This window comes from Stegodyphus dumicola, chromosome 4, assembly GCF_044657685.1.
Source record: "Stegodyphus dumicola isolate Sdum_Otavi_A_Nest chromosome 4, ASM4465768v1".
Classification (NCBI taxonomy): domain Eukaryota; kingdom Metazoa; phylum Arthropoda; class Arachnida; order Araneae; family Eresidae; genus Stegodyphus; species Stegodyphus dumicola.
This window is the reverse complement of record NC_140771.1, coordinates 15,635,754-15,660,838: the sequence shown is the minus strand read 5'-3', so window position 1 is coordinate 15,660,838 and position 25,085 is coordinate 15,635,754. Positions and strand designations below refer to the sequence as shown.

Genomic DNA, 25,085 nt, shown 5'->3' with positions numbered 1-25,085 from the left:
ATCCATGATTACCTAAAATGCAATGCAAATATTAAAAAATCTCATGTGGACACCACGACTTCCTTGTACGCCTTATTACATTACAGACATTTTTTGCTTCATTTCATTTAAGCTTATTTCCTCGAATTTCGTTAGAGATATTATTTATCATTCAATTGATTCAGTTCTCACTTCGCGGCAAAGCAAAAATACGTAAAAACTTGAAAAATATAGAAAAACATAAAACACCAAATGCAGTTTAAATAGTTTAAAAAGCAATTTTTACAATTAAAATTAGAGTTTCTACGTGGAAACAAGCAATTCGGGCAGCGGACAAGGAGACAGATTTTTCGGTTCACAAAACTGAAACTTTACTTTTGTTCCCGCTCGGCAAAAAGACACTGAAGGTGCAGAAACTGAATACACTATTCTGCTAATTATTTTAAAATGTAAACAAATGGCTGCTTAAGGCTTAGTCGCACTTAAACAAATTTCCAACTTTTAAAATTGCTGATATTTCTACAACTATTGCATGCATATTAACTAAAGGCTTAAAAACCTTAACCGAACATAAAGACAACATAATTCAATCACTTTTAAAACAATAAAAATGCACAATTTATCAACATATAACAAATAAAAAAAACTGAGTAGGTGTATATATATATATATATAATGTTGTATGATCTTAAATTCATTTAGTGCGAAAACAAGTATCGAATACTTGCGCAATTTCTGCAAAGTAAGTTAATAATAATTTATTTGCTAAATAATATTGATTAATTGATTATATTATCTCCTAAGTATAATTATAGTAGGATTATCTTAAAAGAGTGAATCTATACTCGTAAGTTATATTTTGAAAGATGTTTTGAAGTAATTTGAAAGTTAATTGTTAAAAATGTTTTAACGGGGACTGAAATTAAATCATGAATAACAAAATTTCAATTGTAAAAGGAATATATTAAAGGCAAGAGTTAAATTAAATGCATGTAATCATTGTCATTAATCGGAAACTGTTTTATTACTAAAGTAATTAATTTGCCATTACATTCCTTTGATAAACTTTTGCATTAGTTAATGAAAAAGAAAACATAGGAACAAAATTTACAAATGTAAATACTTAAATTACTGTACTTTTGACAGCTTTTTATTTATGTAATGATCTTATGGCTATCAAATGAAATTTACGAGTATAAAGTTTTTAATTCACAACAGAAGTAAGTACTTAGTACAAAATTAAATAAGATATTTTAATAATATTTAAAGAAAAAGAAGGTAATAGTAGTTTATATCCATTCGTAAATATAGCAGTTCTACGATATTTATTTACTATTTTAAAGCAGAAAACAGTAATTTCTCAAATTCATTTTGATGAACTACCTGCCCGAATATAAATCAAATCATAATGAAGGGCATTTGTGCTGATGTAAATCAATTAAATACTCACATTGCGAATGGCGTAAACACTTCGCAAATCCCGAATTTTGCAATATGCTGTTTGATTCAGTTTCACGGTTAATGAAAGTATATGCAGCATTTTGTTTCAACTTGGTATAACTTTTTTTTTTCCTTCTCAGAAGTAACAATTAAGAACACAAATGCGTAAGAGTAAATAAAACTGATCTTAAATAACTAAGAATTATTTTCATTAATGTTTAGTTTTCAAATTGCAAGTCCGGAAGAGTAGCAATAGCATATTTGACACGTTGCAGCTAAAATCGAGCACATGAATGCCATTCTTACTATGCGTTTTCCAATAAATTGACCGAGATGGTAAGCCGATGAACGACGAGCGATTTTTTTAAAAAATATACTAAAGAATGCAGCTTCAAGCACACCTGTAATAAAAATTTAGAGTGGCGACGTAGAAGTTGATGACGTTGGTGTTTTTTCTTTAGTAATACACAGGTCACGGCACGTCAACAATACATATTTATTTACGCATGATTTGTACACTGTTAAACACAATAAAGCATTACAAACGACACGGACGCCTGTCAGACAAAACATTTTTGTTCTTGCAGAGACATTAGGTTATTTGGAATCAGGAGACCTTGAAAAATGAGCAATGCCGCCGGGCCTGTCGAATACGCGCCGAGTGTGCTGACCATTACACCACGAAGGCATGCTAAGAAGGCGGGAGAAATATTTTATATACTCCCTCTTTTAAAAGGCGACTGGGGTTTTAGGAAACCCAATGGCCAAATCCTGGTTGGAAAAAATCATCATTCACCACCTTTTAGTTCGGGCGCCACTGTAGAAACATTGGGCTATTTCGAAGCAGGAGAGACGAAAAATGAGCAATGCCCTCGCCGGGACTCGAACCACGGACCTCTCGAATACGCGTCAAGCGTGCTGACCATTACACCACGAAGGCATGCTAAGAAGGAGAAGTATTTTAAAACATAAATATTTTAATTTCAAGTATTTTTTAAAATATTTTGAATCAGCATATCTTTAGAATTTTCGATAGACAGTCTCGCGCGTTGAAGATAAAAATGTTTTGTTTGGTACACTGTTGTCACTTGAAAAACGCAAGTTGAATTTCGTCAATCGGTCCAATAGAACGGGAGATATAGAACTGTCCCTCCCCCCCTTTTTTTGCCGCAGTGTACCTATTAATTTCCGATTGCGAATATAAAACGAGTAAATATGGAAAACGAGAGTAATATTAAGAACGTTATTTTAAAGTAAGAAACTTCAAAACATCATTTTATATTGGGGCTAATGCATTAGTTTAATAAAGTCACATGAATTTCACGTTATATGTAACCGACTTCAAGCTGAGAAACCCATAGACTAAGGTGAATATAATTTTCAGCAATGCATTTTAAAGAAGCAGAAAAAAAATGTAGTCATATATTCGACCAATACGGATTATAAACTTTCACATTCAGTATGCATGTGTAATGACCATATCTTAACCAAATCTTCTTGATTTGTTATTCACTAATGCAGAACATATTATTTGTGACAAGATGCCAAGAATTCTCCGGAATTCAGGAAGCTAGTTTCTTCTGAGAACAGGAAATTAAGTAATCAGTCATCACACTTCCGATGCCAAAAATACGTTTCTTGCATCCTAATCTCAGAGATGGAGATATTTAAATATAACACTGATAATTTCACAGTGATTTTTTTTGAAGTATTACTTGTGAAGAAAATGTTTACCTCTTAAGCGGAAAAAAATATTTCTAATGAACAACGGAAGATAGATTTTAAAGCCACTAATTATGGCTTAGATTTGTGCAGTTAAAAGTCACTACTTATATTATGTAGATTAAAAATTAAACCTTAGATGTGATTATTTGAAAGCTAAAGTTCATTTGCCCCATAATCCTTTTGGGTTATGCAGATAGTATCAAAGATCAAAGATAGATCAAAGATACGTAGATCTCTATCAAAGATGCTCGTTTTTCGATTTTATTGGAAAAAGCAAAAATGCTTGAAAATATGCAGAAGGATCTTGCATCTGATTTCCCAGTTTTGTTTCAAAACTTTACAGAGAATCGAATTGGCATGTAATAAAACAATTTCTGTTGTGCACTTATGAGTTGAACTGATTCTTAAGTGATGCTTCGGTAAAATTTAAGATCCTGATTTTTCATTCTATACCTTGCTCGTTTCAGGAGTGTTATACCGGAAAAAAACTGCACAATACGTCTGAGTTCTTTATTCGTCAAACATGTATTTAGAATCAACAACTATTAATCTAGAAATCAAAAATATAAGTAAAACCATTTTGTAACTTACTGTTTTCTTTCGAGAGAATTATAGTTGGAAAATGAACAATAAAAATGAGTTCCTTTTTCTATTGGTTTAATAACAAAATCTTTTAAAATATGTTGCAGTTTCGTAAATTTTTAAACATATATCAATGTTCCTAGTAAAACTCAATGAGACAGACAGAATGAGAGAAGAAATTCTGTTGTTTTGATGCTTCACATGCGAGAAGATTTGAAATTCTAGCCATAGAGTTTTATAATACATTCGCTACAAAAGTATAGATAATCAAAAAATCATATTTCAGCAAAGAAAACTGTTAAAAACGCCTTTATGAAAATCAGCGCAATTTGTTTTCTTTATATTTTTATTACTGAAGTTACACGAATTAACATTTCATTGCCAGAAAAAAAGGGAAGGAAGAAATTCACAATTTCAAAATGAAGGGAAATTCGTTAGAAAAAGTTAGCAAACGTGTAAATAGAAAGAGGAATTTTTGGCTTTTGTTAGTAAAATCAACAATGAATAGTGTTAAAAATTGTTGAAGCTACTTTAAGTGTACTTAATATATTCCTTTAGATTTAATTTCGACGTTAAAGAACAATTAGATTGCGATGAAGTCTAAAGAAAATGAAATTAATTTTGGGGAAAGAAAAATCTTTGCAGACCTGTAGAAAACTCAAAATTCTTAAAGAACTTGGTCATAGACCTGGAAACGCGCATTCTTTGACCAAAGGAGCGTTAAAAAACATTAAATTAACAACAGGTTTTACCCACAGTTTGGACACAAACCGAATTAACAGTAAATGTAATTTAAAGTAAATACTCGCCTTGAATCTCAATTAACAAAAGATGTTAAGTAATGGAATAAAAGTATTTATTCCGATTCCATCCAAATACTAACATAAAAGTCCAGTTACATCTTAAAAACATTTTATGTTCAGAACCAGCAGCTGAACGGTTGAATCGCTGAACACTGTTTGTTCGGATGTGGGCTCGATTCTAGGCGAACGGGCTGGCTTCATAAGCGTTTTCATGGTTTTCCCGATGTGTAACGTGTATACGAGCCAGTTTCCCTTAGAAAGTCCTCTAAGAAGGCATCCCTCCCGTTAGGCAGATAGCCCCACTGTGCTTTGCTTTAATCAACTAAAACAAAGAAACAAAACAATTCATATTATGAAGTTATTTCAGCGTATAACCTTTACAAAGGAATGCATTAATAAGCAGTATGAGTTCTGGGCATAAGTAATATTTTCTTATAAAAGCATATTCTGTACATTTGGTATTTGGTACAACAGAGCTCAAGAAAGAAATTCTAATCCCAATTATATAGAACAGGGTGGAGAAATAGTTTTGAGGAGTATGGGAAGCAGTACCTTGGAGAAATTAGAATTTATGAAGCCTACAATAAACAAAATGGATTATTTAAATATTTTAAAGCAAAATTTAAGAAGAATGCTCAGAAATTAGAGAGAGGATGTATAATTATTTCTAATAAAAGAATTACTCGAAGCACATTGCTGAAGTAATGAAGTCCTGGTTGCTTGAAAAAAGTAAAATTATTTTCAGCTTGGAATTATTCGAATGATGAAAATTTAATAAAGATTTAAAAAATACGTTAATCTTCATATCTACTGCCTATCTTTTAATATTTTTCTTTGCATAAATATGACAATTGCCAGCCTGCACACAAATCTTTTTTTTTTTTTTTTAAATGCAAATCATTTTGCATTAGAACGTAGAAAAATGTAATTAAATACCATTAGAATGCTGTTTCCCTGTAATTAAAAATCTGCCAAATTAATTGACCCAAACAAGACTAAACATGTTGAAGCAATGAGAATACAGATTTCATGGCTTGTTTAATTATACTAAGTTATTTACTAAGCTAATAATCTAAAGCTAATTTTTATGTTATAGAAAATCAATGAAACGATCTTTGGCTAGCTCTAATTTTCTTTGATTATTTTAAATATTAATTTTCTTGGGTAGGTTACAAAGAGACTCACTTCAAACAAATGACTTCCAAAATCTTCATTCGGATATAACTTTAATTGATCTGGATTTAATTTCTCATCAATTTCATTAGAAAATTCATGGTAAAATCATTTTCGCATTAGTTACTTACTTGGCTTCAACAAATTTGGCGGGAAATAAATTACTTTCGTTCAAAAATCAACTAATATGACCGATAAGTTCAGGCAAAAATATTCCAATCAAATTTACCAAATCTCACAGTATCAAATGCAATAAATTCTCTAGGAGCTAATCAAAAAATCCTACTGTTTGTCCTGAAAGGAATGTATTTCATGAAAACTTCACTTCTCGAAAGCCAAAAACTGTATCATTTTATAAGCAGTATGAAATTTCAGAAAGGAGAGAAAATTTCACTGATAATAAAAATCACAAAGCATGACGTAATGGGTAGTGGAGGAGTACTAACGATGAATCACCTGCATAGATTCAAAAAAAAAAAAAAAAAAAAAAAAAAAAAGAAGAAGAAGAAGAAGAAGAAGAAAGAAAACAGCGTTTAATTTAGATGTTCTGGTACAAGAAGGGCCACTGGCATGTTTATCATGAACAGCAAAGCAAACTTTTAAACAGCAGAAACGCGAACATTCAGGTAAGCCATTGTTAGCCCGATAAAATAATTTTCGTGCTACCAGCGATCGAAAAACCAACTCATGTTTTGAATGCTGATCTGAAATTGCACTGCCTTGAACAAACTAAAAACACATTTTCTGCTTTTCTGAATTTTGTTCTCAATTTAGACTTTATGTTAGATTCTCAATTTAGATTTTCCTTTAACTTCCATTTTAAACTCTTTTCATTTCTTTTCTAAATGCCTTGAAGAGGTGCTTATTATTCCCAGCGAACGGATTATTTTGTGCCCTGATAAAATGAAGAATATTGCCACTTAAGGGAAATATTTGCTCCAAGCTTCGTGCGAAAGCGTTCCAGTAAAGTAAATGCAAACCAACATTTCGAATTATTATTATTATTATTTTTTTTTTAAGTTTTCTTTATTTATTAAATAAGTACACTACCATTAGAGTGGTTAAGACCGCTAAAGTCGACCTGCTTTCGATCCCAGACGAACGAGCTTATTGGATGCTTGATTTTCGTGATTTTTCCCATGTGTAACTTGAATACGAGCTAGTTTCTCATAGAAAGCCCTCCACAAAAGCATCCTTACCCTAACCAGATAGTCGGCGCGTACTTTGCTATATTCAAGTAATCTAACCTAAATAAGCGCACAGTTTCTATGTGGGGTTCATTTATGAGAAATTCATATCATAATTTTTCCTACTTTTTGCATTGCCCTTTTGAACAGCTAATTTTTAAATATAAGATTTTGCATTCTATTTATTTATTTTTTGGGCGACTTATTCTTTAATCAGTTGACCTAGCATAACTGCTGAGAAGAAACTCGTTTCAGGTTTTAAACTTAAATTTTCATACTGTCATCAGACTGCAATTTCTTTTTAATCTTTAGATTTCTATATTTTTTAATTTTTAATCTTTTTTTTTAACTTTTTAAATCTTAAAGGTAAATTCTTCGAAGTATTAGACTTCAGATTAAAATTTTCTAACTTGAAGTATTTATTTAAATAGTTATTCTTTTTTTCCTTCTGGCTGTATAACCAAGCCGACGTTAGGATTTCTGCGACCCATTGCCATTTATGTCTCTCCTGAAGTCTTTCGTTCGGATTCTATAGAGTTTTGCTGGCCGGTAAAGAGACGCATGAGTTGCCCTAGCTTTGTCGTCAACAACGCTAGTACTCATATACGCTTCGGTTAGGTTAGGTTAGGTTATTCAATTACGGCAAAGCCTCGAGGGCTATCTGCCTAAGGGGAGGGATGCCTTCGTGGAGGACTTTCTAAGGGAAACTGGCTCGTATACACGTTACACATGGGGAAAACCACGAAAACACCCATGCAGCCAGCCCGTTCGCGGGATTCGAACCTCGGACCGAACTACCAGTGTTCAGAGACTTTACCGCTCGGCCGCTGGTGGGCTCCATATACGCTTCGGATTAGTTTGGTTTATTTGATTACGGCAAAACACTTGAGAGCTACTTACCTAACGGGAGAGATGCCTTCGGGGACGAATTTCGAAGGGAACCTGGTTCATTATACACGCACATCTGCCTAAGGTGAGCGATGCCTTCGTGGATGGAAACTGGCTCGTATACAAGCTACACTTGGGGAAAACCACGAAAACGCTCATGTAGTCAGCCCTTTCGCCAGGATTCGAACACGCCAGGACCGAACCAGCAGTGTTCAGCGACTTTACCGCTCGGCCGCTAGTGGGCCTTCATATACGCTTCGAGTTACAATAAGCGGAACTCAAATATCAAGGTTCAGATTTAAGAACAACAAAAGCAGAGGACAAAGCATTATAGAAATGTATTATATTAGGTTCTAGGCAAACGTTTTGATATTTTTATGTCTCTTATTTATATTTATCTCAATGAACTATTAATAATAGCTCTTAAATTCATTTCTGAAACTTTGGTTCTTGAACACTTGTCGCTCATACATTAGATTTTCCAAATGCAGTTCTTCACTCAAGTCATCGACTAAACGTTGCTGAAAGTTAGCATACACTACATAAGTATCCTTACAATTTATATAAAATTTTGGATCATACAGCTAAAATTCTAGTTTCGAATTAAATTTTGGACATCAATATAAAACTAAAACAAACATAATTTTATTTCATAAAGGACAACAGTACGATTCTCATTACTTATAAAGACAATTTTTAGCGAGGAGAACGGGTGACAGAAGTGATTTGAAATACTTATTTCAGCAAATGAACGGAAATCAGGTAAAACGCTTATTTGTGGCTCAGTGTGTAACACCAACGGTTTGGTTTTGGTTTTATGTGATTATGGCAAAGCCTCGAGGGCTATCTGCCTAAGAGGAGAGTTGCCTTCCTGGAGGACTTTATAAAGGTAACTGACTCGTATACACGTTACACATGGGGAAAACCACGAAAACGCCCATGCAGCCAGCCCGTTCGCGGAATTCGAACCTCAAACTGAACTACCAGTGTTCAGCGACTTTACCGCTCGACCGCTGGTAGGCCGTGCAGCATCAACAAGTACAGGGAATCGGCTTAAATCTGCGGTGATTTAGGCAATTTTGGTTTTCTTTTTCTGCAATATAAATATAGTCTAGCTGCCCTTAGAAAGTCATTCATAGATGCATCCTTATCAATGGCGTGCCGTCAGTAGCCATTAAAATTAACAGCATTTTACTTTTTTGAAAACGCGTGCCATTCGAGTGTATTCCAGTTTTCGTGCGAATGGAAAGAGTGCGCGAGTAGCATTGGCTCTATGCCAGGTATAGCTAGCTCGCTCTCACCTATTCATCCCCCGCAGCTGCCGCAGATATACCGTTAATTACTGGAAGCAGGTTATCCGAAATTTTAATCTCCCAGTGATTGTCATAAGCGAAATTAATGTTTTTAGTTCTATATTTTGGACGGTTTTCACGAAAGCCTTCTTATGAAGCATTTTTACGCGAAACAATTCGAAGTAAAATGCATTGTTGCAGTAATTCCAAGTTTAAGTTTACTGAAAAGCGGTACGAAAAGCTAGTCCTCGGCGTAAGACACCATTACGGAGCATGCGCAAGCAACCTCTGAAGCCGTTTTATGATAATGCAGCTCATTCAGGTGTCAAGTGTTATATACCCTGCGGTCTCGATCGCCTATTTTATCATATTCTTTGGAAAGATGTTTTTTCAAAAAACACACACACCAAAAAAAAAAAAAAAAAAAAAAAAAAAAAAAAAAAAAAAAATCATTAAAATCCAAAAGGTTTCACATTTTAAATTACGTCGAAAGGGGGCGTTTTTTAACGTTGTGAGTGTTATCTTTATTTATTATATATCATGTTCATCGCACTTAAACCATAAAATTCAGTTCAGTAGCAATGTCGCAAAATAATTTTAAAATGAGCATTATCTTTAGAATTTCTGATACACAGTTCTGCGCGCTGGAGATGAAAAAGTGTTTCTTTCCCCGTAGAGGGTTGCCATTGCTCGCTTTTAAATCTTTCAGTTTGTTAATCGAAAATTTGTTAAAGTTTTACAAAATATAAAATAGATAATAAAACAAATTCCAAATTTGAGCTTCCAGATGCACATATTCGGGTAGAAACGTACGCTATTCAAAATTGGATAGCTCTAGGTACCGTTGTTATATCACAATGCGAGAAACATGCATACATTTATGCAGATTCTTCATTATTTAATTTCTTTAAACATAATACAGAGCGATAATATTTGGTGGCAACAATATGAAAAGTGAATCGGACATTTATAGCAAACCAACGCAAAATGCCGAAACGAAAATAATAGTCCTTCAGGGCAAATTGCCCTTATGGACTAATAATGAAAAAGGGGTAGATCTAATCCCCATGTTCTTATTTCTACAAGCATGAATCATTACACTTATCATTCCAAAATGGAATATTATAAAATTTTAAAATGATTAATAATAAACTGAGTACTAACCTTTTTTGCTGGTCTTGCACTGTTTTTGAAATAAAACATTTTAAACTATTTATTTATTGTGATATGCGTCATATTAAAAAGTTATTAATTTATTATAGTAGGATAGCTTTGAATTTCCCTCTTCAGCAGATTTTCATAAATTAATCAGTGGACATTAATTATTATTGTATTTAATAGTTTTCAAGTTATAGCATTAATTTTCGTATTCAAACTACAATAAACACGTTGTTAGTTACGAACATCTCTGTTGACCGCTTCTGAAAGTGACCAGTAATTCTGAGAGCATAAACAAATTACGGTACTTTTCCGTTTTGCTGGCGCAGGCGATAATGTCGCCAATAATGGTACAACTGATGCCAAGCAAACGGAATATCCTCGCTGGTAACCTTTTACGCCTCATTTTCAAAACAAGTCACAGCTATTTCTTATCGGATTGATTGTTTCTTTCAATACTGGCATACAATTACATAGCATTTTTACCAGATAGTTCAATTTTATGCATTAAGGCCATTCGCGGTAATTAAGTCAATTAGGATGCAATCACACCGCTCACTCGAAGGCAAAAATATAGAAAAGACAAAGTCAAATTCATCAGTTCTAATGAGAATGCTCTAGCGAAGTAAAGCACTGTGGTTTTACATAATTTCTGAGTAAGCTATACGTACGAATTGAAATAATTCTTTCATTTAAACTTGTATTCCAAATTAAGATTTAACTTGAAATTAATATAGCTAATTCCTGAGAGAATTATATTTTTGTAGCGTAGTTTACGTGAGATGAGATCACTTGGGGTTACATGATATGAACCGGCGAATCAGGATGTTGAAACATAAAACCATAGTAAATTCTCAAATTAATGTCTTTTTACAAAATTTTAAACGATATTAAGACGTTTATGCCTTTAGAATAAAAAATTCTTAAGAACAAACATTTTTTATGTGTATACTGTATGTTGTCGCCAATAAAGTCTGCTTGGGGAGATTAGCGCCGGCGAAACTGAAAAGTACCCAAATTACTAGCACTGAATTTCACTTCTCTAAGAAAACGAGCACCAGACCATCCGTGTGCGGTAGTCTTAGAGTTATATTCTTTCTTCATACCTGATCGTCTTCCGTAAAAACCATGGGATGTTACCGCTGCTTAAATCAATAGTTCTCATTTACTTTGTCTCAAAATGTAACGAAATTTAATATTTTAGAATTCATTATTCAAATGAAAAACTGTCACACTTAAATTTTATGCCTCTAAAAATAATCTTTGTTCTAATAATATTCATTTCTAAATGTAATTTCGGAAACCTTTAAATCCAGTTTAATGCAAATTTAATGATACCCTTCATTATTATTGCAATTTGTAAACTTTAATTATAGTACTGAAATAGCGAAAAAGGACTTGAACAAAACAAAACAAGCAAACAATAACAGAAAAAAACCTGAAAGGTTTCAGATTTTAACGGTCGCCCAAAAGGGTTCGTTAAGGTTTTTTACTACCTTGCTGAACTCGCAGTCTACCAGTCTACTGCTGCATTCATTCCTGCTAAGCTCTCATTTTTAGTCTTTTTAACTTTATTATTAAATATTGTTTCTTCGCACTTACGCTATATAAAATTCAGCAGCAAAATCACAAAAAATTTTAAAGTAGCATTGTATCATATTGTTGCGTTTTTCCTTTTCTGACACCAGTTGTTACGTTATTTTCTTCCTTCACGTGCGTACGGGGTTCGTGTGGATTTGCAGTGAATAACGACGACACTTGATGAAGTATTGAAACACACTTTATTTGCCAGTATTGTCAGGACAGCTCCAAAACACGTTTTACAGTCGTCGATGAACGACTATAAACACGCTGACACGATCAGCGACACAGCCTTCAGGTTATCAGGCTGTTACGGTGGAGACAGCTTCAATGCAAAGCACCAGAGTACAGCTCCCGACTCTGCTCGGTCGTTCTCGGAATTCCACGTACTCTCGAGACTCTCCACGCAACAACTCGCGATGCACTCGACGACACACAGAGCACGGCTCCCGACTCTTCGGTTCAGTCGTCCGCGGAGCTCAACACGCTCTTTCGACGATGCGCTAACCGCGATACACTAAGAGACTCCTTCGGTGAACTCGACGACCCACTCGACACTGGCTGCCCGGCTGTCAACTCGATCGACTCCGCAGGGATTGACTCGCTAGACGAAACACCAACTCGATACTGCCTATCTCGCACTCCAGACGAGGCACTCTCACTCGCCCTCTCGACGAGGCACACTCTCGATACTGCGGACCAGCAGGGTTTATAAAGCATTCGGCTTGTGTTCGAGACATTTGCAGCTAAACCGGTAAGAATTCGTTCCAGAAGGTTCTCCAACCGTCCATGGTATATATATCCCAGTTTTGTTGCCAAATGCGCGATTTCTCGCCAAATGTGGCAACCCTGCCTTCCTTTGCCATTTTATGACAACCCTGAAACTGCTTTGCTGGGAAGCCATCTCACCGCGCCTGTACATTTCGTAACATAACATATTTAGAATTCCGGCAGTATTAAGTATTGCCATACATTTTTCTAATTTTTTCAGTCTCTTCCCAGTTCATCATATCAATGTTCAGTTTTCTTAGTAAGATCGCTTAGAATTTTTTTTGCCTTTTGTATTATTAACCTTTTGTGTGTTAACTTTATTTATTAAATATCACGTTCTTCTCACTAACGCCAGATAAAATTCAATTCAGCTGCAAAATCACAAAATATCTAAAGACTGTGCATCTTTAGAGTTTCGAATAGACAGTTTCGTACGCTGGAGGCAAAAATGTTTTATTTCGAACAGTATTGCCACTGCTTGCTTTCAAATCGTTGAGTTTATTAATCAAAAAGTTCATCAAAGTTTTAAAGAATATGAAAGTTTAAAATTCAGAATTCGGGCCTCCAGGAGGACTACTTTACTCAAAATTTGATGGCTCTGTGTGCTATCGTTTTTCAGAAAACGAGGAATATACATACTTGCAGATTCTTAATTATTAAATATCTTTATAAATAATACTTGGAGGTAACAATTTGAAACCTGATTCACCATTTATACTGAACCGACGCAAAATCCTGTTTCGAGAATTGAACAACTACAAGAAATTGTATGCACATAAAATATGAACATTAATTATTGTAATATATAAATTATAGGTTTGGTAATAACCGCATCAGATATATCTGCGTCAACCTTGAGGTTTCTAATGTCCTATTTTACGACATAATTATAAGAACGCATTATGAAATTAGGTACGGAACGACAATCTCCGTACCTCATTTCAGGGTTATAATGGATGTTCATTTGATGCGGGGGAATGATTATCATTTCAAGAGTGCTGAAATCGTAAGATGAACTTTTTTGCATAAAATTCCACATGGTTACAAATTATACTAATTAAAGTACACCACAGTGGATCATAAGAGTCTTATAAAGATCCCAACAAATTTCTATTGTCAGAAAAAACCAGCATAATTTTCAGAAATAACAAAAGAATATACGACGAAATATACCTTTCAACATATGATCACTCTGACAAGCATAAAAAGCAATATTTATTCACCAGGGAAACCAGTAACACTGTTTGGCGTAAGGATATTGAACCTGATTCTTTCATAGAAACGCAAGGTCATAATGAAAAGAGTCACGTGTTAAATTTACCATCTAGCTGCATTATGAATTTGCAAGAAAAATGATGAAATCTTACAAATATATGGAAGCTGAAGAACATATTAAGTATTAGCTGTTAATGAATTAAAGATGGAAATAAATAGTTTTGAATTTACTTAGTTGCCATGAATAAAAGAAAAAAAATCAATATAAATATTACACACTGCATTGCAGCATTGCGTTTTTATGGAAGCCGTTACGGCTTCCATAATAAATTCTGAAAATGATATCCGCTTTCACGAAGAAGGAAAGCGGAATTCTGCATTTACTTTAATTCAGTTTTGAAAGGATTTGCAAATTTAGCACATTTTTGAAAAATTTCCCAATGTCCAGTAATAGTTAATACGAGTATTGTACCACTTCAAACATTTCACACCAGTCACTGCAGATAACAAACCTCGACTTTCAACAAATAGAAGACAGGCATAACTGTTACAGACATTAAGAATAACTTGCCCAGATGAATAGAAGCTAGGACGGAGATATTACTAAATTAACCGTTTAATTCCTTCCAATATCCCTGTCATTATCCCAACTTCGATGACTAGTAAATCATTTTCAACTTCGATGACCGTTGTTTTCCTGATTCTAAAGGTGAAAATACAGTGTACAAAACATTGCCTCTATTTTATATAGGCTGTATATTTATTCCATTATTTTTGCTGGTATACATGTAAGTTTTGCATTAGATTTATGTAGAGTTTCAGAGATGGGTCTCGCAAGTCGCAAATGCGAGGAGCAAAGGGCAAAGGGCGACAGGTTTAAGACACCAGCAAAGGGCGACAGGTTTAAGACAGGTTCAGATCTTGTTTCATAGGAAGCCGTCACGCATTTACTCCCTCCTTGCTGCATGCCTTTCTTGTGTAATTGGTAACAATCGGGAGATCCCAAGTTCGGATCCTGGCGAGGGTATAGCGGATTTCTTACGGTATCTGGCTTCAAAAATTTCTAAAAGACTCTGAGTGGTGCCTGAGCTAAAATGTGTCGATAGTAATTCATGATCACCTGGATCAGGCGATTGGATCCCCTCCTCGACAGTTGCCCTTTGAGTGGAAGAAAATGTAGGGTATTTCCAACGTTACCGCATGCCTTCGTAGTGTGATTGGGCAGCACGTCCGGCTAACAGTCGGAAGTCCGCCGTTCGGGATTTCCGATTGCTAGGACTTCCGATTCCAGAAAGGCACAGCTCATTTTTTGAGTTTCATGTTTCGATAATTGCTTAATTACTTTACAAAGTGAGCTCCATATCATAACAGAGTTACACGTTATTTGATATGGTTTACTTCTTTATATTATAAGACTGGAAAAACTTCAAGATTTTCCCAATTTATAAATGAATATAAACTTCTTCGCTTTTCACCATTTCAAGCTTACAAGGTTCAAGCTTACAAGGAAACCTTGAGCTTTATCGAAATATTCTACATTTAGAAAGCAAAAGTAATTTATACTACTAACTAATATAAGTTAATAATATCAATCTAAAAACGATAGTCCAACTATAGATAATGTTATACCAAGCAATCTAGCAATTACCTTTGATTGATTGCCGGAAAAGGGAACTGATACGGTTATGACTTACGTCTAGGCTCGCTTTTCGGATGTAGCAATTAATAAGCAAAATTTCGCATTTTATTTCGAGTATTTTAAGTCCTAAAAGTGCTCTTAAGCAACTTTAAATATGAATGAAGATGGATAACTTTATTACCAAATAAATCGAAAACCTGTGGCCAAAAGAGTGCGATTGATGTGTGATGTTTTTGCCTACAATATATACTCACGGGTCTCTATTTATTACACATTATTGATTTAATTTTTTACAAAAAAGATAAATAAAAAAAATCTAAAAGCTTTCAGATTTTATATTACGCCCAAAGGGGCTTTTCTTTAACGTTTTGTGGGTTACCTTTAATTATTAAATATCGTGTTCTTCGCACTTAAACCATAAAATTCAATTCAACAGCAATATCACGAGTCGGCAAGGTCGTCTGGTAGACAGTCAGTGTGTTCGGGCGTGTTTTCTATATTTTATTTATTTTATTATTACTTACTAGGAATATATATAACTGCATATATCTGAAATTATGTATCTTATTTCTGATATCATCGACCAATTTTACATAGGGTCATTTTGAATGAATAAATGTAATAAATAAAGAATAAAATAAAATAACATATATGAGTGTAAAATCTCTCGTTTGTTTTACTTGTTCTATAACATCCTTATACTTTCCTTAGCAATCCTATGCGTTAAATACCAGAGGGTCTTTAAACTAAACGAGAGAGCCTACTGTCATTCCCCCCCCCCGTGCATGGAGGAAATTCATATTGAAGAAAGTGATCTATCCTGAAAGGAAGGGAGATTCAGTGATGGTTTCGCAATTATAGAAAGTTTAAATCTCATTCAAATTTGAATAACTAACTTTAAAGACACTCATTAGAACGAGTAACAGACAATAAAAAATAAAAGGCATTTTCAGAACCTGTCAGGTTGATAGGCTGGTTGGTTTTAGTTCAGGCAAAGTACACAAAGGCTCTTTGCCGATGAAACGAATGTTTTAAAGAGCCTTTCTCATATTTACATAACACGTGGGCTATAACCACGAAAATGCCCTTGTGGTTTTGTTCACGCTATTGTTTAACCCTGAGTTTATTATACATTAAATATTAAACTTTTTTCAATTAAAACAATTACTTCAATCACTTAAGACTGTCATTTAACAGCCGCAAACTTGCCCACAAATTTGCACTACTACGGCATACTGCTGTGAAATTATTATTAGCTGTTCGAGTTTTAGTTCCATTTACATCATCAGTGTTATGTCAGAAGCCAATAAGAAATAAAACATATGACATGGATTGGTCTCGAAAAGATGCAGTGCAAAAAAGATTACTATTTTTTGAACAGAGAGAGGATATAAGCTATTTAAAATTGCGCATAAAGAGGCTATTGCTAATAAGAACAATAATTTATATTTATATATTTTTTATTTTACATATATATTATACGTAAATCTATATAGGCATATTAAAAGTTTATTGAAAAGTGCGTTTACAGATTAAAAGTTAATCTTCTTTTCTTCTTTTCATTCAACAGTTATCCATTTTGTGTAATTTTGCAATACCTACGTATACGCTTTCAAACATTCTCTGGAAACTATCTGAACTTCTCTTTCACTTTTGAAAATGTAAGTGATATTTAGACTTGAAACCCTATACAAAGCTATAAACCTGCTTCCTTTTTTAATCAATATTTCGGCTGTGTTGTGCTGTTTATAGGAAATTACATCAGCGACACAGGAACGATAATCTAATAATTATTCCCAGCGTTGACTTAAAATGAGATAGTAGCTATATCATTTTCCTTCTGAAAAAAGAGTGCTAATTCTTTACTAGATAAACTGGTTATAATGTTATTCGTAAAATGATTTTTTATGTCGATATAAATCACATTAAAAAAAGTGTTTTTTTGTCATGCCTGTGCATTTCTTCACATTAGTGAATTAAATTATTCCACACATGTATATACTAATTATAATGGCAGCGTCAATAGTTCTTTAAAAAAAGAAAAAACAGAAGAAAAGAAAAAGAAGAAATATTGTGACTTTTGCTTTGTCGATTTTCTTCTGCTCACAGATATCACTGATAAACTGAATTCTTTAAATTTTTCCTTCCTTACTTTCCTTCTTTTCGGAGCTGACGAGAAAGATGAATACGTGTTTGTAATGATAAGCTGTGTAAATTCATCTGCAACCAAAACTAGTTTTTATAATCGTCTCCTCTACGGTTCATCTATGAGGCTGAAGTCTTAAGTGCTTAGGGTCCTAGGTTGTTATAAAAGGCTTAAGTTATTACACTTAATTATTCATTCTTTTTGGAGATATGAAGAAAAGGATAAGAGACTATGATTTCTCGTCATTTGCTCTAACTTTCCGTTTTCTAATAGCAATTTACTAATTTCGATCATACATCCAATGCTCATATATTTCAGTTTCATTTGTTTACCATCTATATATATATCTCAAAGAAACAGTTTCATCAAAATTAAAAAGAAAAAAATTAAAACTAGGACATGAAGTTATAAATTTTTAGATTTTTCAGAATGGTATTGTTCTAGACTGTTCTTCCTGAATATGGCTGTCGAAAAGGAATTTACTTCAAATAAAAACAGAAAAATGCATATTACTTAAAATTAGGCAAAAAAACTACATCGATTTGGGGGTAGATTTTGAATGAAACTCTATTGATTTCGAAGGCGATAATACTACGAATACTACATCTCTCTTCTTCACGGGAAAAAAAAAAGGTTTGCAAAAAATTAACTGTAGACCATAAGATCGGGCATCTACGTCCTCGAAATCAATAATGTTTTATTCATAATCTACGCCAAATTAGAGTTGCTTCTTTGCCTAATTCTAAGTTTCCTTCCTTAAAAGTGTTCAACATTCAATACAAAATGGATTTTCAGTCCCGCTTACTTAAGCAAATCATTATGTTTTATGGAGAATATCGCAAAATCAAAGTACAGATTTGTCTATCAGGCAGACTTTACTGTTTGGGAACAGGAATATCATCCTTCTTTATCAAGTTATATGAGCCGGTGATATACAGAATTAAGTGTCAGTATGACAGTTAATTCAATTAGAAAAATACCTTTTAATATCAGATAAATTTCTTTTAAGTTTGCGGTGAATTTTTTGCCTGTATTATTTGCGTTACTTTATCTCAGACTTAAATAATTTTTATTATTCTTCCATTTTTTTCCAAGATCATGTATGTTTTTCCTGTTTAATGTGCGCTATTAATTATGTTCAACAATAAGTTTGCCCAAGAAATGCAAATGGCGCTCGCTTATATACTGGAGAGAGTCGAAAATGCTCGCAATAGGATGCAGAAGGAGTAGAATTCCAATTATGTGGTCTCATGTTATTCGGAATTCTAATTATCCGGATTTTAGTTATCAGAGTTTCCAATTATCCGAGAGGCAGATTGCTCTTCATAAAGACAAGTAAAATAAAGTTTACTAGTTATTTATTATTTATGTATTGTTGTTAATATAAATAATATCAAAATGGAATTCAACAGATAAAAACGAATGTATGTGGACTTTCTTAAAATGTTTGTAAATGCTTAAATAATCTGCAAATATTAATGACAAAACAATTACACATTTCTTAATAGGCTTACTGTTTTAGAGCACATATAAATAAATTCCGTTGGTCTTTTTCATTTCAAATGTATTGCATAATTAAGATAATACTAAAAAAACATCCTTGCTTAGTTCTGTTGGAAAAAAAATATGCTTTTATATTATTTTTAGTCTAAAGGGTCTTTGTCCCTTTGGACTAAAAATAATATAAAAGCTTTGGACTAAAAAAAAAAAAAAAAATCCTTTGGACTTAAAAAAAAAAAAAAAAAAAAAAATATCTGATGTGTACACCACATGACTTCCTTGTACGGAATATTAAATTATGCGCATTTTTTCTTGCATTTCATTTAAACTTATTGGATTGAATTAAATCTACTTCGCCGATAGCGCATAAACCACAATAGAATAAATGCATTCTTTAAAATTCACTCGATTTGTTTGCCACAGCGACACTCTGGCGCTAGGTTCACTTAACATTATTATATTTCGTTCATATTATAACTCAGAATGCACAAAATTTATATCGTTTAAAGAATTATCTAATCGTTGCCACATGTTCTATTCAAATACTATAATAAAGCTAGAACGATGTATAAAAGAAATTAAGCAAGCAAAACAAAAAAGAAACAGTTTTTCACAGACAATTGAGTACTTCTCATTCAATTAATTCAGTTCTCACTTCGCGACAAGACATAAATACATAAAAATTCAAAATATCTGTATTAGAAATTACGAAGTAAATCTTAAAACACTTATTTTCTCGAAAAAATTCCAGAAAGGATTAAGCATGATTTAATTCGCAATAATAAATGAAGGCGTTATTTTTGTTGTTGCGAAGCTAAGTTTCTCTAGAGATTGGCAACAAATCCACTATTCTGCTGTTTCAAATGTAAGCAAGCAATGGCCGCCATCAAAAACATTATTAGGCTTAGCGGCACTTAAACAACTTTAAAATTGTCGATAATTCTAAAAATATTGCATACAGATTTACTAAAGGCATAAAAACCTTAGCCGGAAGATAAAAACAACATAATTCAATCATTTTTAAAGCAAAAAATGTACTATTTACAAACATATCAGAGTAAAGGAACTGAGATCACCGAGCCTGGTAGCAGAGCGTATATATATATATAAATAAATTTATATACGTTTGGTGCGGCCGATTGCAACCAAAATACGAGGTGCACATCTACATGTTATAGCAGTCCTATATACAAAATTTCAACGATCTGAGGCTACTCATTTTCGAGTTATGCGAGATACGTACGTACGTACATACGTTCGTACAGACGCCACGAAAAATTCTTTTCAGAACTCATTTTAAAGCAGCTTTATAAATTTTTGGTGCAAAAGAGTCTTTTATTCTGTCCTTACGTACAGATATCACGCAAAAACATCGTTAAATTGCATTCGATAGCGGTCAAAATGGATATATTCGTTGAAAAATGCTGCCTTAAACTTTTCGCGATTACAATACTTCCTTTTTACTTCGTCGTTTTGCGATTTTGCGTTGAATCACTATAAATGTGTGTTTCATTTTTCAAACTGTTGCCACCAAATGTATTACATTTGAAGAAATTAAATAATGGAAAATTTGCATAAATGTATGCATATTTCTCACATTGTGATAAAAGAACGCCACATAGAGCCATCGAATTTTGAATGACGTATTCCTCCTACAATATGGGAATATGGGCATGTGGAATACCAAATTTGAAATTTGGAATTTGTTTTATTATCGATTTCATATACTTTTAAAATTTAATGAATTTTTGAGTAATGAACTCAACGATTTAAAAGCGTGCAATTCCAACACTCTACGGAGGGGGGACCTTTTTATCTCCAGCAGGCGTCGAACTGTGTATACAAAATTCTGAAGATATGCTCATTTGAAAATTATTTTGCGACATTGTTACTGAACTGAATTTTATGGTTTCAGTGCAAAATACATGGTATTTAATAAATAAAGGTAACACAGAACGGAGCAAAAAATGGCTCACATAAGTGATGGCACACTACGTACTATGCAACAAAAATCGTCTGAAGTAAGCAATAAAAATATCTTTTGGGTTATTTATTTTTACTCAAAAGCAATTGCCAATAATTTATAAAATCGTCTGCAGTATTTCTCTCCGGTTTGTTTTGCAATTTTTGTGTTTTTTAGCTCTGTGCAGCTATGAATGCTAAACGAAAAGAAACTTTGCCTGAAATTCGAAAATTAGTTATTAATTTGCATGTTGAACGTGGAAAATCTATTAGAGAAACAGCTGAAATAGTTAATTTGAGTCCTTGAACAGTTTTCAATATCATTAAACGATAAAAAGAATCATATAATATTAATAAAAAGAATCATATGATCCAGGATAAAAGAAGACCTGGCCGACCATCAAAACTATCCGATGGAATAAAGCGAATTATCGTTCGAAATATTAAAAAAAAATCCAAGAATGAGTGCTCCTAAAATTGCTGCTGATTTACAAACATTATATGAAGTAATTGTTAATCCTGAGACTATTAGAAAAGTAATTCGATCTGCTGGATATCACGGTAGAGCAGCCAGGAAAAAATTCTTCGTAAGTGAAAAGAATAGAAAACTCAGACTGGCTTTCGCAAAATCCAACATAAATAAGAATTCTGATTACTGGAAGTTATATTTGCTGATGAGAGTAAATTTAATATATTTGGTTCTGACGGTAGAATCTTGGTATGGAGAAAACCCAGGGAAGAATTTCGCAAAGAGAACTTGGTGCCAACAGTAAAACATGGTGGAGGAGGAGTTATGGTATGGGGGTGTATGTCGTCCGCTGGAGTTGGTAATCTTGTTTTTATTGACAGTATAATGGATCAGTACAAGTATATTGACATTTTAAATCAAAATTTGAAATCTTCAGCACGAAAATTGAACCTTCATAACAATTTTAAATTCTACCAGAACAATAACCCTAAGCACACTGCTTTGAAAGTTAGACTCTGGCTGCTGTATAACTGTCCTGAAATAATAAAAACACCACCACAATCTCCAGACTTAAATCCCATAGAGAATATTTGGCAAGAATTGGAATCAAGAATTCGCAAACACACCATTTCTTCAAAACAACAATTAAAATCGGTGCTTCAAGAAGAATGGGGTAAAATCACTCCAGAAATCACAAAAAAATTAGTCGAATCCATCTCAAGAAGATTAAATCATGTTTTAAAAGGAAAAGGAAATCCAACAAAATATTAAAACCTTTTAAAAAGTAAAATTTTTGGATAAATATTTGATGGAAAAGTAAGTGTCCCATCACTTATATGTGTACCATTTTTTGCTCCGTTCTAAACAATTGCATTTTTATTAAATTAATATTTTAATATTTTGAGAAAATGTATGTTATGTAATAATTGTTACTAAATTTAAGTATGAAACACACCAACAAAAAATTTTTACTGTTTTTTAAATTTATTTTACTACAGTTTCCTTTTGTAAAGCACAAGTGTTCCATCACTTTTTTGAGACACTGTAGCAAAAATGTTTCAAATAGAAAGTGTTTCTTACGTTATAAATTCAATTTTTCCAAAATTATTCCAAATCTATTTATATAAATACTTTTCAAGTTTAATTACAATGTTAGTAAACATTCTAATAAAACGTCACAGAATATATTTCATCTACAGAATTAAAATTATTAAAAATGCTGATGTTTCAGTTGTTCAGATATTCTAGTTCTTATTAGTTCGCATTTTTTAAAAAATTTATGCTATCTTTATTCTGAATTATTTAAATTCAGTATTTGTACATATCTTGAACTAATTAAAATCTTAATTAAATTTAACAGTAACATATAACTCAATGCATTATACTTACTTCCAGCAATTAATTACCAGATTTTATGCACAATAGTGCATTTTACTTCCCGATCCCGATTTTTAGAAAAGAATGTAAAGATGAATGAATCCATTTGACATTTTGAATTAATTATATACAAATCAAAAGCTAGAGTATAAACGCTACTAGTAGTAAATGGCACAAAGCCAGATCACATATCGTCTGCGATGTTATTGATGGCGAAAGACGACGTATTTTTTTCAGATAAAAAAGAAAAGGATATTTAATAAATAACATTGAGTAATTTTATCATAGAAATAAAACGAACAACAATGACGTAAAAATTACAAATTAGGAAACGTGTCAAAATAATTTTCAACTATATTCACAAGCTTTTATTTTTTAATTTAATAACTTTGATCGAATTACACTGTATAGTGTTAAAAATATTATAAATCTAAAAATAAGCATAACCCCAAAATAATTTAATGATTTTGTGAAACTACAGTGCTTTAAAGATAAAGAAATTTTTAACACCAACAGGGGGAGTTATATTTTAATTCCTCTTCATGTGTTTGAATGAAACGCAGGATTCATGCCTTTCTCTTTTATACATATTATTGTCCAATTTTTAAAACAATTTTACATTATTTTATTGAAAAATCTGCACATAAATTGCAGTTAAAATTTGTTTTAAAAAAATGAGCTCTAAAACCTATTTAAAGAATTACTAAACGAAACTTATTTAAAGAATTACGGAAACATTACTTGGTATTTTAAATTACAGTCTACGTTCTATTTAGTCTAGTCATAAAAATACTTTTTAAGGTTAATTATATTTATTAATGGAAAAGAAATTATTATACTGAAGACGATTTGTTCACAGAAATTAAAAGTTAGTGATTATATCCATGTAATTTTAACTCATACCTACTGCGAAATGTTGAAGCAAAAAGTTTATTACTTTTTTAATCGAATTCGAGAGTTTGCAACAATAAATTATAGCATCATGGTAAGTAATTAATTTTAAAATCTTCATTTTTCATGCATTTATGATAATCATGAATGAAATTCAATAAACCGATGTTCATGATTAATATTTTTATACTTTTCCGCTTAAAGCATTAAAAAAAAATCAAAAACCAGGGAAAAAATTAATTCTTTTTGTGCACGTTCAAAATGCTAAAGCAGAAAGAGAGTTAAAAAAGGGGGGTTCTTTTTTAATGAATTTTTAATTACTTTCCAAGAACTCAGTAAATTTAATGGAAGAATGATTCTACTAAGCATAAAATAAGAAAGAAAAGACTGTATTTTGATAAAAGATGCCGTACCTTGTGAGTTCTTTCCAAATGTTACGTAACAACTCTGCGGATGGGGCGCCGGTAGTGATTGGTGCAGATGCAGTGCTACTTATCAAAGGAGAGCAAGCGGCAGAGAAACCACCGGCTGAAGTCAAGGAAAAGGAGGAAGTGAAAGAGAGAAAAAGGACTCGAAAATCGGACTTACGGCCGTCGTCCGCGCCCCGCCAACTGACGGCTGAATGTACAAAACCTTTCACGTAATATTTCTTTCCCTCATCCCCCCAAACACGACGCGACTGTGACGGAGATGCGTGGAAGCTGATTTTCCAGCTGGCGAAGATGCGTGCGCATAATCGATCGATGAGGCCAGACTGCTATACTGAGGGGTGAGGGGTCTCGAAAGCGTGGAATGTTCGACCCCCTAAAAAATGAAGAAAAGCGAGGGCGGTACGGACGAAGTAAAGGTCAAATACTTTGCGCACACAAACCTTCTTTGTGTACATTCCTGTAAATGAGGCAGCAGAAGTAGACACGTAGTAACAAGGGAAAAAAGAAGATTTTTGGAAGCACATTTAGTGTGAAAACACGAGATTAAAAGTTGTTTTTGAAGCCATAAAAGTCATCGAGAGAACATTTTAGCCATTTTGTCCACGCAGCCCGAGAGAAGATGCTTGTCGCTCGGAACGCCTCCATTTTTTTTCGGATCTGAAAATGTCCATTTGAGAAATGCCTTGAAGGGTGGATGGAGTGCAAATAGATTAACACTTTGGGAATGTTACTGTCTTACCGAGTGCGTGTGAGAGAAGGGCGATTGTGTTAAGCACAGTTTGCTTGGAGGAAGCATGAAAAAAAAAAATTGTTTCAAATAATTTGCATCAAGTTACGTCGCAAAAATTCCACACTTTTTTAATCATTAAAGAAAAT

General features: G+C 33.0%; 1 protein-coding gene across 1 annotated transcript in view; it reads right to left on the bottom strand.

Annotated features, from left to right (window-relative positions):
- The window catches only part of LOC118187991 (uncharacterized), a 275,888-nt gene extending 251,455 nt beyond the window's left edge, over positions 1–24,433 (bottom strand). The window contains exon 1 of the mRNA XM_085814595.1: positions 24,192–24,433. The gene's annotated coding sequence lies outside the window, so the exon portion shown is untranslated. The remainder of the gene's footprint in view (positions 1–24,191) is intronic.
- Between the last annotated feature and the right edge of the window lie 652 nt (positions 24,434–25,085).